The 18,036-nt window shown below is 34.6% G+C and overlaps 1 protein-coding gene across 1 annotated transcript in view; it reads right to left on the bottom strand.

Moving 5' to 3' along the window:
- LOC141562903 (sodium channel protein type 1 subunit alpha-like) overlaps positions 1 to 17,735 on the bottom strand; it is a 195,949-nt gene extending 178,214 nt beyond the window's left edge. The window contains exons 1-2 of the mRNA XM_074303211.1: positions 17,491 to 17,735; positions 16,611 to 16,691 (exon numbers count right to left, since the gene is read on the bottom strand). The gene's annotated coding sequence lies outside the window, so the exon portion shown is untranslated. The remainder of the gene's footprint in view (positions 1 to 16,610; positions 16,692 to 17,490) is intronic.
- Between the last annotated feature and the right edge of the window lie 301 nt (positions 17,736 to 18,036).

The raw sequence follows: 18,036 nt of genomic DNA, 5'->3' as shown, positions 1-18,036 counted from the left end.
TTCTTACAGAACAATAATATTCCATAACATTCATATAGCATAACTTATTTAGCCATTCTCCAACTGAGGGACATCCATTCACTTTCCAGTTTCTTGCCACAAACATGTGGATCCCTTTGGAATATATGCCCAGTAGAAACACTTTTGGATCAAAGGGTATGCAAAGTTTGATAGGCTTTTGGGCATAGTTCCAAATTGCTCTCCAGAACTGGATCAGTTCACAATTCCACAAACAATGTATTAATGTCCCAGTTTTCCCATATCCCCTCCAATATTCATCATTAACATTTCCTGTCATCTTAGCCAATCTGAGAAGAAGTCTACCTTCCCTATTTCTGAAAAGGGTAACAGTATCTTTCCAAGTTTGCAACCTAGGAGTCATCCCGAATTCCTCATGCTCCTAACATAAACTGTTGCCAACATCTGTCAATTTCACCTTTACATCTCTCAAACACGCTCCTTTCTTTTCTCGACACTGCTCCCCTTTAGTGGAAGACCCTCAGCACTTCACACCTTGATTGTTGCAATAGTCTGTTGGTAGGTCTGCCTGCCTTTCCTTTCTTCTAACTTCCCACTTCAAACCATCATCCATTCCATCGTCACTAAAACGATTTTCCTAAAACTTCAGTTTATGGAATTGAGTGTAACATGATTGGAATTGCCTTTTGTCTCCAGGAGCAAATACAAAATGCTCTATTTGGCATTTAGAGGCCTTTATAATTTAGTCCCTTCTTACCTTTTCAGTAGCACTGGTTCACTGGCTGTTCCATGAATAAAGTGCTCCCATTTCTCAGTTTTGGGCAATTTTCTCTGGCTGTTCCTTATGCCTAGAAACCTCTCCCTTTGTACTCCTGACATCCTGGCTTCCTTTAAGTTCCAACTAAAATCTTACTTTCTATTGCCTTTCATGTATTAATTATTTTATATTTATATTATTTATAGGTTGTTTTGGACAGTTTGATTTGCATAGAGACTCCAACATTTGCCTGTAAACTTCTTGAAGTTAGGGACTGTCTTTTGTCTCTTTTTGTATTCCTTGTGATAAACTGTAATAAACATAGCGTCTGGCACACAGTAAGCACACAATAAATATTTATTGATTGATGTATATTTATATTCAACGTACAACAGGAAATAGAGGGCCATCCTTGATGTCAGAAAGACTTGAATTCAAGTTCTTCCGACAAACTAGTTTTTTTGTCTCTGGGCAAGTCATTAAAACCTCCTGCAATTTCAGGCTACTCTTAAAAAGACAAGTCTTTGATCTGAAGGCTTTTCCCACATAGGGAGTACTCTATCTTCAACCATTACACTGATTATTCTAGAGAAAAGCTAGAGTGAGGATCACACTCCTACTTTTTTTTTCTGCTTCTTATCTTACTGATGGTCTCTTAGCTGTTTCTTAGTCATGTTCAGATATCTTTTTACAAAACTATTTTCTTTAGATTTTGCCCTGATTTGGTTCTCCAAACTCCTAAAATCACTTAAAACCTGCAACTCTTTATTTCCCAGACAGCACTGATTTTTGCCAGAATTGGAAATCAGGCTATTGCCTCTTTGGTGTTGTAATGACACACTGACATATAGAGCCCAAAATATCACTGGCCTTTTTTTTTAATGGCATATCACATTCCAGAACAATATCAAATTTGCTGTCTAGCATCATTTGTAAGTCTCAGCATAACTCTTTCCAGGATTTTCAAATTCACTTAATGTCTGGGGATGAATACTGATAAATAATATGACTATGGATCTCCCATGCCCCTCCCCAAATCCATATTATGTAACTTCAAGATCTACTTCTAAACTTTATTTTTGTCTTTTAGTTTTTTCATTAGGATGTTCACAAAATTTCCCAATTACTTTTTAGTATTATGTAATTCTGGACAAATCATTTAACTCTCTCCATGCCCCAGACAATCTTTTAAGACATTTAAGAGAAGCTGTCAATTCACTTTGTTATTGAAGGTTTCATCTTTTGGGAGTTCTCTATGTCATTGTCATTCTCTATGTCACAGATGAAGACCTCCTTCACCAAAAATCATTATGACATATATTATTCAAAGGACTCTCATCATCTCCCAAATATACATGCTCATATTTTGGAGTACATTTTCCGTACATCAATAACCTGGTATCTCTTATTGTACAGTTTGTATTGGTTCAACAATATGGTTCACCAATGTCTAATTTTGTTATTTGGGGTCTTTGGCAAGTGTTCAAACCACATGGTACCACCATTAAAACCAGTATGAGTCAATTTGGTAAAACTAATAATGTTTATTTTACAAATAAGATTGAGGTATATTATATTTTGCATACTTTGTAAGATTGAAGTATATTGTATCTTACATAGTCACTTAATTTTCTAATTTTCTAATTTGACTTCCAGAAAAAATAAAATTGGTTTGGTATCATACTAAGCTATTTATCAACTCATTCTGTTATTGTTATTTATAATTTTTTTGCATTCTTTGCCAGCTAAGGAAGAATTTTAATGTAGGAGTAGAGTGCTAGACTTGCATTAAGAGAATCTGGGCTTCAATCTTTTGCTGATACTAGTTGTATAACCATGGGAGAGGTGTCTGACTTTCTAAAATCTTGATTTTTTCATCTGTAAGATGATGATAATAATATTCATGGTATCTGATTCACCAAATTGTTTAAGCAAAATATTGCAAGTAAAGTGCTTTATGGACTTTATTATTGTTGTCATTACTATTATTATCTAGTGCTGTTAGTTGTACTGGAGGAAAAGTTGAATTTTCAGGACAATGCTCTTTTATTACTTCAAAACTTGTTTCACTTTTTAATTTTCTATTCTATCTTCTGATTTTTAAAGAAATGACAATTATACTGCAGAAAACTCAGTAGCTAATTTCATGTTAGTGACTATAGAATTACAATCACCATAGTCACATTCTATAGTCTTCTTAGTAACTATGAATAATAAATATTAGGATGGTGACATTCACATTCTCCAAATGTGTTCTCAAGAAATTTCAGTAATTAATTTTATTTATAATCTCACCATTATGCCTTAATTGTACAACCTGGCATAGAAGAAAGAAAGAAAAATATCTGAATTAAAATTTCACCATTAGACACTTACTAGGCAAGTAACCATGAGCAAATTATTTGACACCTCACCTTCTTTTCTCCCTCTGTAAAATGAGCATTATACTCCTTTTACTACCTAGTTCAGATAGGAAGCAGCTTGTAAGTTTTAATTAAGTAATTATTATAAATTTTAAAATTATTTCTTGCTAAGGGAAAAATACTTTTCTGTCATGCAAACACAATGGAGCCTTTTGATTCATTTCATAAGGCTACTTATCAAGACAATTTGGGGCAGTAAATGGCATAATGGATAGAATATTGAAGCCAGAAAGTTCTGAGTTCAAATCCAGCTTTAGATACTCACTAGTTATGACACCGGGCAAGTGACTTAACTCATATTTGCCTAAATTATTATTTTGTAAAATAGGGATAAACTAAAGAAAGAAATGGCAAATCACTCCAGAGTCTTAACTGAGAAAATCTCAATGGACTGCATAGGTTACAAAGACACATGATTGAATAATTGAAACTGAAAAAACACACTTTTTTCTTCCTTTACTTCAATTCCTAAGATTATAGATCTAGAGATGGAAGGAAGTTTAGAAGTCATGGTGTTCAATTTCTTAATTTTATAGATAAAGGACCTGAGTGAGGCCCAATGAGATGAAGTGACTTACTCAGGGTGGTATATTTTAACTCATATCCTAGTGACTTCAATTCTAGCACTCTATACCATATTACTTCCCTCTTGTAATCCTGTGCCCTTGTCCACTGATTTTTTCCCTTTATAGAAGATAATAGGCTAATGAAACTTATGGGAAAACCCCTCCAAAGCCAGAAAATTAATTTTTTTTGTTTTTGTTTTTTACTGTTTTCATGGTACTCTTTATTTCTTGTGTTCATGCCTTTCCAGTTATGTCTCCTGCATGGAGTGTAGTCCTTTCTTATCCAATCTCTTAGAATACTTATTTCCCTCAGGGCTTACTTCAAGTACAACCTGTTAGGAAGAATTGGTGGTTCAGTTCAAGTGCCATCTTCTCCAAGGAGTCTTTGCTATTCCTTTTAGACACTAGAGCCTTCTTTTCCACATTATCTTTTATCTATTTATCCTTTCATTGGTAGACTGAAAACTCCTTAAAGGCAGATGCTTTTTTTTTGCTTTTGCTTTTGTATCCTTAGAATCTAATATAGTGCCTGGAACACAGAAGGCACTTAAATGCTTATTGTGATTTTTCAGTTCCAGGTCTTATATGTTCAACTAAATTCTAGAAAGTCAAATACTGAAATCTTTTGAAAAACAGTTCTGTGTAGATTTATAAAGTGTTGTGAATTGAAGACAAAAAAATAAAATTGAGTTATATATACATACCTGCTTCCACTTTACTAAAATCATATAAATATAGTTATCTAATGTGCAAAACAACATGGAAATTCCTGATATAAGACCTAAAATACCCCGCCACACTTGCTTTCATAAGACCATATAATTGACATCCTACTGTGCCCAATTGGCAAGGTCACTTTGCTTGGAAGGCAGTACCTTATGTTGATATGTTGATGATGTGAGCTCAGAATACTGTAAAGAAGGCAAAGGTACACTGTGTGTACCTTTGTGGTACTGTATGTGGCATAAAGAAAGATGAATGGAGAGAGAACAAGACTTGGAGTAATTGTCTCTGTGTTCAAATATCTGTCCTACTATTTATTAAGTAGGTACATTATTTAATCTTCCTGAACCTCAATTTTCTCATTTATAAAACGAGGTTAGACTACATGGTCTCTAAGGTTCCTCCCAATTCTAGATCTATGGCTTATGATTTGTTGCTGAAGCTGTGTCATTGATGGATGCTAGAGAGCATGAAGGGGACCAAGATATGGTCATTTGTTAGTTTTCCTGCATTTATGTTGAGAGTCAGAACTCAGGAAGAGAGATGTCAGCCAGAATTTAACCCAAGCATGAAGCACTGAGAATTTAAATGATTTACCAATAGTTATACAACCAATATGTATGTGAGCTGGCAACTTGAAACCCAAACCAGCTTGTTATCCATAATCCCATATGCATCTCAGGAGTGATATGACATGAACAAAAATAAATCAGACTGCGATAGATGTATTAGATAAATCTAGAGTAAGTTATTGGAATTCACAAGATAAAGAAATGAGTTCTGGGTCAAGATCAGAGAAGACTTGATGGAGAAAATCATATGAGCTGGACTTTGAAGGATGGACACAATTTCAATGAGCAGAGGTGGACAGTGGGGAGTAACTACATATAAAAGGCATATATACATATAATCAACTCTGATCATTAATCATCAAGATTTTACCCAGATATAGTATATGCCAGGTACTGTGCTAGATGTTAGGGAAACAAGTACAAAAGAATTAAATAATTCCTTGTTATAAGAAACTTATATTTAGTGGGGTGGACAATAAGTACATATATAATGCATATGCAGTATAAACATGAATCTTTTACATATGCATTTATAAATATATACTTTTCAATACAAGATCTTTTGGAAAGCAATATTCTAGGTGAGAGATAAAGAAGAGCTTTATAAAGATGTTAGTTGATCTTAAAGGAAGAAAGGGACCATGTGATGCCCAGGTTTGGTGAGAAATTCAGTAGAAAAGCAAGAAAATAGAAATTTAGTAAGTGATGAACAGAAGACAAGCCAGTTTGGATAGTACAAAAGGCACAGCAATGTCCAATCACACTAGAATTATAGATTGATGACAGTTTGTGAAGGGATTTCAAAACTAATCAGAGGAGTTTCTATTTTATCTTAGAGACAAGAGGAAGTTACTAGATCTGGTTGAATAGAAGATTCACATCATCACATTTATACACAGCTATGTATAGGAGAGACTGGACTGAGTGAAAAGACAATTTAAGGAGACTAATTAGGAAGCTGCTTACGAGCAGCAGAATCTTGTGCTCACAATGGTAATCAAATAACAGCAAGATATTGCCAAGAGTTGGATCTGTGGGAAGTCTCCCAAACCCAGCACCAACCTTAGATGATGAGTTAACTGATGACTGAGTATTTACTCAGTCTCCCACTGGCATTGGCATCTATAGTAGATCATAACTCTAGAATAATGGAATTTTGAGAGAACCTTAGAAGACATGAAATATTACCTATACCTAAGAAAAATCCCTCAAGTCAACACATTCAACAAGTGATCATCCAGTTTTCTTCAGTGATATCTTATGGCAGCCCACTGCAAATTTGTAAAGCTTTGTTAGAATTTTAAAATTACTTTAAGCCTAATTTGTTTCTTTTCATAATAAAATACATTTTCTATATGATAGTCTTTAAAAGAGTTGATGATATTTACTATGTCCTTTGAGTCTTTTATTCAGCCAGAAAAACAGTTCTTTTGTAACTGATCTTAAATTTACTATTTTTTAAAATTAAAATTGTTTATTTAATTAATTTTTACAAAAAAATTTATGCATAGGTAATTTTCCATCATTGACAATTGCAAAACCTTTTGTTTCAACTTTTCCCCTCCTTCTCCCCACCCCTTCCCCCAGATGGCAGGTTGACCAATACATGTTAAATATGCTAAAGTATACGTTAAATACAATTTATGTATACATGTCCAAACAGTTATTTTTGCTGTACAAAAAGAATCGGACTTTAAAACAGTATACAATTAGCCTGTGAAGAAATAAAAAATGTAGGCAGATAAAAATATAGGGATTAGGAATTCTTTGTAGTGGTTCATAGTTATCTCCCAGAGTTCTTTCCCTGGGTTTAGCTGGTTCAGTTCATTACTGCTCTATTGGAACTGATTTGGTTCATCTTATTATTACAGAGGGCCTCGTCCATCAGAATTGATTATCATATAGTATTGTTGTTGAAGTATATAAGATCTCCTGGTCCTGGTCATTTCACTCAGCATCAGTTCATGTAAGTCTTTCCAAGCCTTTCTGAAATCATCCTGTCGGTCATTTCTTACAGATAATATTCCATAATATTCATATGCCAAAATTTATTCAGCCATTCTCCAATTGATGGACATTCACTCAGTTTCCAGTTTGGTGATTATAAAGAGGGCTACCACAAACATTCTTGCACATACAGGTCCCTTTCCCTTCTTTAAAATCTCTTTGGAATATAAGCCCAGTAGTAACGCTGCTGGATCAAAGGGTATGTAAACACAGTTTGATAACTCTTTGAGCATAGTATCAAATTGCTCTCCAGAATGGCTGGATGTATTCACAATTCCACCAACAATGTATCAGTGTCCCAATTTTCCCACATCCCTTCCAACATTCTGCATTTCCCTGTCATTCTAGCCAATCTGACAGGTGTATAGTGGTATCTCAGAGCTGTCTTAATTTGCATTTCTCTGATTAATAATGACTTGGAGTATTTTTTCATATGGCTAGAAGTAGTTTCAATTTCTTTGTCTGAAAAGTGTCTATTCATATCCTTTGACCATTTATCAATTGGAGAATGGCTTGATTTTTTATAAATTAGAGTCAATTCTCTATATATTTTGGAAATGAGACCTTTATCAGAATCTTTGACTGTAAAAATGTTTTCCCAGTTTATTACTTCCCTTCTAATCTTGTACTATTATTTTTTTAACTGAGCTTAAACTTATTACTTTTAACTGATAGCATGAACTCAAGTTCCATTGCCATTGTCATTCTGTTCTCCCATCTCCAAATACTCTCTAGCTTATTAATGTTCTTTCTAAAATGAGATATCAAAAGTTGAGCCCAATATTCCAAATATGGTCTGCTAAAACAGAGAATAAAATAACATTTAAAAATTCTTGGAACTGTAATCAATTTGTGTTTATGATGACCTTTTCACACCATTTACTCATATTGAATTTGAAGACGACCAAAATACCTAGATCTTTTTCAGGCAACCTGTTGACTCTGCTATCACCATCTTGTACTTATGAGATCAATTTTTTAAAACCCAATTGTAAGAATTTGAATTTATGACCATAAATTTCATTGCATTCGATCTGACCCAATCTTATGGCTTGTCAAAATTTTTGCTTGATCTGAATCTGTTATTTGATATTTTAGTCTATTCTCCCAGTATTATATCATTAGCAAATATAATAAGCATAATATATTTATCCAGGTAACTGATAAACAGTACTGGGTTAAATACAGATTACTAGATTACTGGAGACCTTCTAAGTTATCATTGAACCATTAATGTGTAGTGTACTCTTTGATCCCATCTAGCCATTTAACCACTTCAGAATTTAATTAAAAATTCTCACCTAGGCTATATCCCATCATAGAAGGGAGTAGATAGTGATTCTAGTCTTTGATCTTTCATGATTATTTGCTTTGATATAAATTCTAATTAAATATTTTACTATCTGATTTATAATTATAATTTAATTTCCTGGCACAGATTTCAGTAAATGGGGTGCTTGGGTGTTTAAAAATACAAGAACTTTCAAGCTATTGATTTGATATGACATATATATCTTTTTATTCTTCATAGTTAGGTACTCAGTGTGATAGTTGAATATCTATAAAAATTTTGCTCAGTAAAATAAAATATTAAAAATAAAGATAATCCATGAGATACTTTTGGGAGAATTTGGGGTCTTATTTTTGGCTCTTGTTTTTGTTGATTTAAACCAAACTGTACATGCAAGCCATGTATTGATATGGTTAGGACATTTGCTTACAACCTTCTTTGCTACTATATACTAGTTACTAATATGCTATATTCCTGTACTAAAGTAATTGGGGACATTTGGTAATGAGTCTACAACATAGCCATCTTTGACAATGGAAATGTGGAGTTTGGGAAATTAGGAGGCTGGTATAATGTATGGGAAGTTTAAGAAGTAATTACAATGATCTAATAGGAATGATTACTTTCTCTTACTCCTCCCTTCCTTTTTTTGTTTCCAAGAAGGGATAACCCTACTTCCATTTCTTATAAAGGTCTTATTTTCTTTCTCTTTTCCAGTGAAGCAAATAGGTTTATGCTAAAAATATACATGATCGTTAAAGATGTCATGGTTGGGCTGCAGGAGAACATTTAGCAACTGAAAAAGCTGGTCATAAAGCAAACACCATTAAAAGTGAGTAAAGAGAAAATGATGTCCAGGGATGGAAGAAGCATTCCAGTACATTTGGAATGTTCTCAAATTTCAAAGGTTTAAAATGCACTCAGATTTCCTAACTCTGAAAGGTTCCATGACATAGCAGCTATTTTGAACTGAACAGAAGTCCTACTGTGGCTTAGCCAGAGCATTTTTTAACAGTAACATTGGTGAAAACCTCTCTGATAGACACCTGGCCAGTCACACAGGTTTTCCTCTTTTCTTTCTTTTTTTTTTTTTTTTTTTTTTTTTTTTTTTTTTTTTTTTTTGAGAATAATCAGGACTCCAATCAATTGTACTTAGCTGTTTCAAATTATAAATAGTCAATAGTCACTGAAAGGGCTCAGATAAGCAGAGATAGAAGAGATATGTAAAAAGGAAGAATGAGACAGTACCAAGAGAAAAATACTTTCATTAAAAGTGAAATTGTAAAAGTTGAAATCTGGTCAAAGTTGGAAGAATAGTGGATAAGTGGTGGTTCAGCCATTCCAGCTTTGCCCGGATCTTCATGACCCTATTTGAGATTTTCTTTGGAAAGATACTAAATGAGTTCATCATTTCTTTTTCCAGCTTAATTTACAGATGAGGAAACTGAAGCAACCAGGGTTAAGCTCCAGGGTCACACAGCTAAGTGTCTGAAGCTGCCTTTGAATTCAGATCCTCTTGACTCCATGTCAATAGTCCATTACCACAAAAAAACAGGGTATAGGTAAAGGAATTCCACAAAATTCCTATAATGAAATAGAGTTCTTAGAAGAAAGAAAACAGGAAAGTAATATGAGATTCATTCATTTTACATTTATTAAGCCCAATTTCAAAATACTATGGGAAATAAAAAGATGATAGGATTTAAAGCTAGGAGTGATTTAGTAGGTCTAGTTCAGCCTTTTCATTTTATAGATGAGAAAACCAAAGGCTTAACTTTCCTGAACTTTTCTATCATCACACAGATAATAAAAGCAGAAAAACTAGAATTAAAACTTAGTTCCTTTGATCTCAAATACACACAGTAATCCCTTATATCAAGTTGCTCTATAGGTAGAATTAGTCATTATTATTGTCACTGATTTTAAAGAGCTATGGAGTAATGTGGAGTAGTAGCAGTAGTGGAGATAAAATGGTAAACAAAGAACTATGTGTAGCCAAGAAACCCTTGACTATACCTATTACAAAAATTTTATTTCCATTTTCTCTCTCTTTTCCCCACACAACACCTAGAAGGATGATGAGAAGAAGAGAAAATATATTTTTTTTTCTAAAGAGAGAAGGAGGGAGTAGGAAGGTGTCATAGATATAAAAAGGGAGTAATCTGTTATAATAATAAATATAATAAAATATTTTAATAAACCTCTTAAAATTATATTAAATAAACAAAACAAAAATTCTATAAAGACCATTTCAGGATTTTGTCTGATTTTGTAGCTTTTAAGCAAACACAAAAAGAGTGATTCTTAACTTGCCTTTAATGATAAAATGAAATGCAGAAAAAAAACACTAATCGAGGATGAAGCACTAAGATCATATTTATATAAAGACAATGACTAGAATTGATTCCTTATATTTTTTCATGCTCCCAAGCATGAAACACTAAGCATATACTAGATATATGATGAATTGAGGTAGAGGAAGATAGGTGTATGAAATAGAGTTCTTACAATAGAGAATTAAGATAAATCTTTAGTGGAATTAGTCAGTTAAAAAGAAGGAAAGAAAGAGAGGAAAGAAGGAAGGAGGAGGAGAGGAAGGGAGAAGGAAGGAAGTAAACAAAGAAAGAAAAAAGGAAGAAAAAGGAAAGAAGGAAGGAAGGAAGGAAGGAGAGAAGAAAGAAAAAAAGGAAGAGAAAGAAAGGAAAGAAGGAAGGAAAGAAAGAAGGAAGGAAGGAAAGAAGAAAAAAAGAATAAGAACTTGGAAAAAATCATGGCTTAAACTAATTTACATTTACATTTCTTTCCTTATGACAAACCCAGGAAAGAGTTGGAAGGTGAAGGTATGTTGTCCAAATATTATAATTGCATTTTACAGGTCTAAAATATGAATAGTGAGAGCCACATGTATAGAAGGGCCAACAAGTGGCAAAGGAGTCTATTGTGTGACTCAGAGAGGTCTAGAACAGACCTCTCTAGCATCCTTCTATCCTCCATTCTTTCTTTGAAGGGAGATTTTAATTCCTTCCAAAAAAAAAGGAGGAAGTTGAAGGCTATTAATCTGCTTTCCACAGAGAGAGATTGTTACTGGGTTAAAAGTACATCTTTATCTACTTCCTTAAATATTGTTTGACTAAAAGAATGATCAGGTTCCATCTAATTTTTTATCACTCTGTCACTTTGGGAAGAAAGGGACCTCAAATTTTTTAGTCAAGGCTTGACTCCTTCCCTACCTAATACCAGATAATAGCAAAGAAATAGCATTTAGGTAAATCATAGGAAAACAGAAATCAGAGTATAAATAGAATATATACCAGACAATACAGAAAGAAGAGGTCTTCCTCTGGGAGCAAAATAGTGTCTATAATCTCACTGACTGGGAAATTCTCTGTAGTCTTTAGAATGGCAAGCTAGAATTAAGGGATGTGATGGAGATTGCCTAATGTCTTCCCAGTCTTTTCCTTCAGCAACCTGAAATGGGATGGGCCTTTTCCAACTTCTCTCTTGAGCTGGAATCCAGGAATACCCAAATAATGAGTGCCCAAAGGAGACTGCTGAGTATTGAAGCTTTAGCCTTTTACCTACTCTGTCCAACCTTTCACATAGGGCAAGGCATTCAACTCCACCAATAAGGAGAGAGTTCCATACTAAAAAGGCTTTGGGACAGGTGCTACACAAATAATGAAGAACACGTGTCCATGGTCATATAAATAGGATTGGAGATAAACCCTGAAAATAGGTCTCCTGATTTTAAATCTAAGCTTCCTTTCTTTATGCTATACCTAAAACAAGATTGTCTGAAAAACAATAAACCAGTTTTGGCAGTTCCCAAGCTTATCTCTTCACTTGTTTAAATGATTTTGAAGTAAATTATATATAAGTAGAAACTTGATATGGAAAAAGATAAGACTTTGTATATGGAATAATCTAGAATAATATTTTATAGAAAGTTTAAGCTTCTAAAACTAAAACTGTACTAAGACTTTTGGGATAATTTAGGTGATGCTTTCCTTACAATCATCATGCTAGATACATTATCCAAATATTATCATACTCAATCAGGAAAATGAGCTTAATTAAATTGTCCAGGTTCATACACCTATTAAATAAAATAGATAGGATTCATAGGCCTCTTGCAACAAATCCAGAATTTTTTCTATTTGACTATGCTGCATCCCAACAATGTAAAGGATATACTCAAATATAGTTATATTGAATTAAAATTTACTACTGCATTGATATGATTATTTTTCCTTCCACTGCCCCCCAAAAACCTAAATATTTTTTAAAAAATGAGATTTCCTAGAAGTTGCAAAGAGATCAACTTTGCCTTTATATTAAAAAAATCCTAAAAATTAGAGCTATTCAAAAGTGAAATGGGATACTTTTGGAGATTTATCTCTTTAAATAAAGGTCTTTAAGCAAAGCTTTCATGCTAACTTGTCAGATATGTTATAATAAGAATTCTGGTTCAGTCATTAATTGACCTTGATAACCACTGAGCTCCTTTCCAACCCTGAGCTTCTGTAATTCTTTTAGTTTAGTATGAAGTAAAAAGTTTGATTTGTTTTTAACTGAATAACATAGTAAAGGCTTTCACATTTTACAAAGTCTTTCTGAGTCCATAAAAGAGAGAAATGAAAAGGTATGGAAAGCCATACTGATTATTAAAATTCTTATTTCAAATATTTTAGAAGAGATAATATTTTGTTGAGAGTTTTAAGTCTGCCTGCCACTATATCATCCTGATGTAAAACTGGATACTTTCCCTCAAAACAGCTACATACATCTACCTGAAACAGTCTTTGTTAAAAATATTTCATAGAAAAGATCCAGGTTCAAATTATCTACAAAACTGGCATTCTTTCCCAAAATATTAATTAGGGCATAAACTTGGATACTATAACAATTTTCTTTTTCTGTTACAGACCAGTGTAGCTTTAACATTTTTAGTCAGCAAAGATGTGAGATTGAGGGATAACCAATGGACAACTCTCAAGCTCCAGGGGTATTTACACAATGAATATATGAATGAAAAATACAATGCCAAGAGAATGTGAGAAATGCCACTAGCAAGATGTCAGAACCTACTTTGGTGCTTTTATAGGATAACGTGAGCAAGAGTGATACAGGATAGATAAGCAAAGATGAGTTGTAATATATAATGTTGAAGGACCTGTCCACATCAGTAACATCATAGCTTTGTTGGAGCAATGAAGTATTAAAGGAGCTCTTGTTTGAGATATATTTATCTAGCCTACAGAATGATCACATATTAAATTTATGATTTGGGTCTTAAATCCCATTTGTATGGGACTCTCTTTATTGGTAAAGATTGATTACGCAAAGTTGTACCCTTGTGTGAGTGAGGATCAGCATTGGGGGAAAGGTCACTGAAAAGGCTTTCTCAAGGAAGAAAGCCTCTTTCCCTTCAAGGAAGAATCTAAAGCCTCATGTCTTTTCTCTCAAAGCCAGAAGACTAGCATCTCATTTTCCCAATATGCCTCTATTCAGAAGCAAAGCATTGAGTAATAAACCTCTACCAATGAGGATAGTCTCTTGCAAATAAACCTTTGAGCCAAGGGTTACAAACTATTCATTAAAACAAACAAACAAACAAACAATTACCATATTTTTTTAAACTTCAAAATGTTCCAACAATTTAATCAGTTCAGTGAATAGAGAGTGGGAGGGAAAGAAATTACTTGTTTTTAGCAGCTTATCACTTCAAGAAGCAAGAGACTTAGTGAATATTTCACCTTTTTAACCATTACACGTTTCTATAGGTTGTCATAGAATCTGCTGCTTTGAACAATATTTTGTTTTCCTGTCAAAATGAATGGTCAAGTTTATTTTCAAAAGGGAACCAATTCATGGCATTTGAGGAACTACAATATGACTGACACTCTAAAGGTTGCTCAATCTGAATTTCACTCTTCTTTTTATAAAGATATTTTCTTTGGTTTAAAAGGGTTTCTGTTTTTGAAGGAAGGGGAGGGTTTTCATGCAAGTCATTTCTTGATTTGATTTTTTTTAAAAAAGTGAACTTTTTTTTTTTTTGACATGCAGGGAGATATAATAAAGGGACTGACTGTAGATATTACGTGTATTGAACTAAATTTTTAAGGATTTTGAGCAAATGTGGAAAACCTTGATCCTTAATGAAATTTCATATAATGTTAGGATATATTTGTCTTGGCCACTAAGTTCCTGAAAATAATCTTTTTATAGGATGTCCTAATTAGTGAATAGTTTAAAACACTTTTGAAGAATGGTTAAGCCAACTAACAGTAAATACAAAGGGCAGCAGTAATATTCTGAAACCCAAGTTTCAATGAATTTAATGAATGGCAAGTGTAGTTTAATTTAAGAATCTACTGAAGTTTCCACTATCACTTTTTTGGTCTCTTTATGTGTCCCTCTACCTTCTCCTTGAGTGTATTTGTGTGTGTGTGTGTGTGTGTGTGTGTGTGTGTGTGTGTGTGTGTCTATCTTGCCTTGTTTTCCCATACTTCCCCAGTAATGGAATGGGTAGGAAAAGGCTTTCCTCATTGATTAGCTATGTGGCCTTCATGAAAATATCACTGTTTGCAGTTGCAAAGTGGGAGCAATAATTTTGAATAACAGTCATAGAAATCATATTTTGAACAAAAAGAATGATGTTTCAGACCTTTAAATAAGTTATTCACAATCTAGAGTCACAGTCTAATACAGCTATGTGAAGATGGCCTAGTCTATATATAATGGCTAATTACATATGGGAAATACTCCAGTTCAGATGCAACTCTTCAGTTGCCCAAGTCCCTTACTGGCAATGACAAGAGGTAGATAACCCAACAACTTCTCTTTCTCTTTTTCTTAGTATTCCAAAGTTCCACTTCTAAATAAAGGAATGGAGTGATTCTTAATAGAGTCTTCTATAACTTTCTGGATGCTCCATGAGGTCATGTAACTAATATCAGGTTTTCTAGTGACTTTTTTCAATTTCAACTGTGTTTTTTGTTTTTTGCAAGTGTGTCTGGGCAGGATTTACTAGGTAGCAAGTTGGTCTGTCACTCCCCTATTAGGTTACCATTTTGCTCACCACTATTCAACTGCTTGATACATAATGTTTACTTCTCCAATACTGTAAAACTAATTAGGTTATTCCTTAGACCTTTTCTTATAGTTAGATTCTGTCTTAGCCAGCCTTCAAAGGCTTATTTTCAAAATAAACAATTAAGGAGATTTAAAAATGCTTTAAAAATCTAAGTTATCATTATGGGCATTAGGATTTGATAAGTTATTTTATGTGAATACATCAGATGTTCTGGTTATGGGTCCAACACAAATTGACATTTGAGTAACAGTTAAACTACATACAATAACATTAACAATTGTAAAAACTGAACTGCGATGAATTTAATGAAAACTTATACCACTACACATGACAAAAACATCAACTTAAGCTTTGCTCTGGTCATTGATAATGTCACCTGACACAACTAAATTCTTTTCCTGTTCATCTCTATAAAGTCATCCATTTCTCTCTATAAGATGTTCCTAAAATAAACACAGTCCAACAAATATCTTCAAGGAGCTATGGGGAGGAAGGCCTCAATTGTCACATTCCTCTTATAACAGGAATATAATACCATAAATACAAATATAATAATAGCCACGAAAATATTTTAAATAGTTTTTTCCATTTTTAAATTCTGTTCCTTGTGTACAAATACAATGTGAACATAGTGTCAGACATCTCATAAAATGTGAGGCTGCTCAGAGTTTGAGTTGCATCACCCTGGTATGCCTAGGTATTGCAGCAAACATTAAAGGTAAGCTCAGTGCCTGCTCTGAGAAGCAGGCAATGGGCAGAGGAAACTAGTCGGGCAGAAACAGCCAAGACTCTATATGGAATTTTCCTTTTTAATTTTTTTTTTTGGCATCAGACTCTTGGGGTGATTTTCAAGTACTTTCCAGAGAAATTTTATGTATGTGACAATTTTAATGCATCAAACAGTTGCAAACCAACCCAGAGATCCACAGAAAAGAAGCCCAGATTTCCTGGGTGTGATCCTAACAGCCTTTATTAACCCACAAGTTTGTTACTGCACCTCTGAAATATTTTGACACAATCATACACACACACACACTGCACTGAATTTAAATAATTGAATTTAACCTAATTTTAAAAATACCTTTACTCCATCTGAAACTCCTTCATAAGAACCAATGAAAATCTCAATGAAAAAAAAACAACAACAAATAGATCAGAGAACCCGAAACAGGAAGCAAACCTTTTTATACACATACCTCAAACAGGTAGGAGTGAAGGAATCCATATTAGAAAAGATGTTGAAAAAGCTTCATGTCCACCTGGGAAAATGTCTTGTGCTGTTTGGGAAAGCAAGACGGTTCAGATTATGAACCGAGCAGCAGCATCTGCAGTATCATTGCTGGCAATGACCTCTATCTAATTAAAAGTAAGCCGGGCTTCCCAATCAGGTATTCCATGGGAAAGAGCCATGTTTTGTTATTTGCCTCAGACACAGAGTTTGTGTTGGGGAAGGGCAAATATCAAAGACCCCCAGCCTGGGCCAAGATGGGAGGAGACATATGTCTAAAGCACGGCAACGGCCTCAAGAAGCCGGACACCCCTGCAGTGCTAGGCTTCTCAAGCAATCCCACCGCCTTCCTCCTATGGGCTGAAAGCTGGGCTCCAATTTTTGCTTCATCCTCAGGAACAAGATGACCTCTATTTAGAGCCTAGCTATTCCAATTCTAAATCAACAGTGAAGAAAGGGATGAGGGTGGGAGTGGGGGCGGGGTGAAGGGACCTTGCCTATGATAGAAAAAGATAAAACACAGACAGACAGACAGACAGACAGACACACACACACATACACACACGAAATGGCAAATGCCCAAGGTCTATCAGGCTGACAAAACCCATCTCGGATTAAAACGCTGATCTGCAAAACAGCCCTGATTCCGGCTTGGGAAAGGTTGGGGGGGGGGGTGCTGGTGGGAGGGGGGGGAGGAGGGAGAAGGAAGGGAGGGGAGGGGAGACTAGTTGGGATTCACATGCAAAAATAGACTTCCTGCCCTGCCAACAACGACAGGCGCTTTTTAAAAGGGTGGCTGGCACATAAGAACCAAGGACTGTAATGAAATAAGCCTTTACTTGGCTTACCTGAGAGGGAGGAAAATCACCCATCTGCAGTGAGGGATGACAGGATCTCCCAGAGTCCGGACGATAACGTACCGTCAGTGGGAAGTGGCCCGATTTTTTGTTGCAAAAGGGTACCAACTATTTACAACTGCTGCATTCTCCCTGGGAGGAAAGCCGTATACATACACTAAGGAGACCTCTGCAGTATCCTCTCGGCTTCATCCTCGGCTTCCTGTATTGAGGCTCACTCTATGGTACCTAATACAAATCAGCAAATAGCTTGTTTAAAAAAAAAAAAAAAAAAAAAAAAAATCCAGAATCCAGCACCTTACATAACAGCTCCATCTACTGGGCGAAACTTAAACATCTTGTCACCAATTGGATTTGTGTGATCTTTCTCAGCTTCCCTGTTTGCACTTCGCCTTAACCTCCTTCTCCTTTCTCTTCCTCCTTCCTTCTTTATATGTTACTAATACGATCTCTCTCTCTCTCTCTCTCTCTCTCTCTCTCTCTCTCTCTCTCTCTCTCTCTCTCTCTCTCTCTCTCTCTCTCTCTCTCTCTCTCTCT

The sequence above is a fragment of the Sminthopsis crassicaudata genome, chromosome 3 (genome assembly GCF_048593235.1).
Source record: "Sminthopsis crassicaudata isolate SCR6 chromosome 3, ASM4859323v1, whole genome shotgun sequence".
NCBI lineage: Eukaryota > Metazoa > Chordata > Mammalia > Dasyuromorphia > Dasyuridae > Sminthopsis > Sminthopsis crassicaudata.
This window is presented reverse-complemented; position numbering and strand designations above follow the sequence as displayed.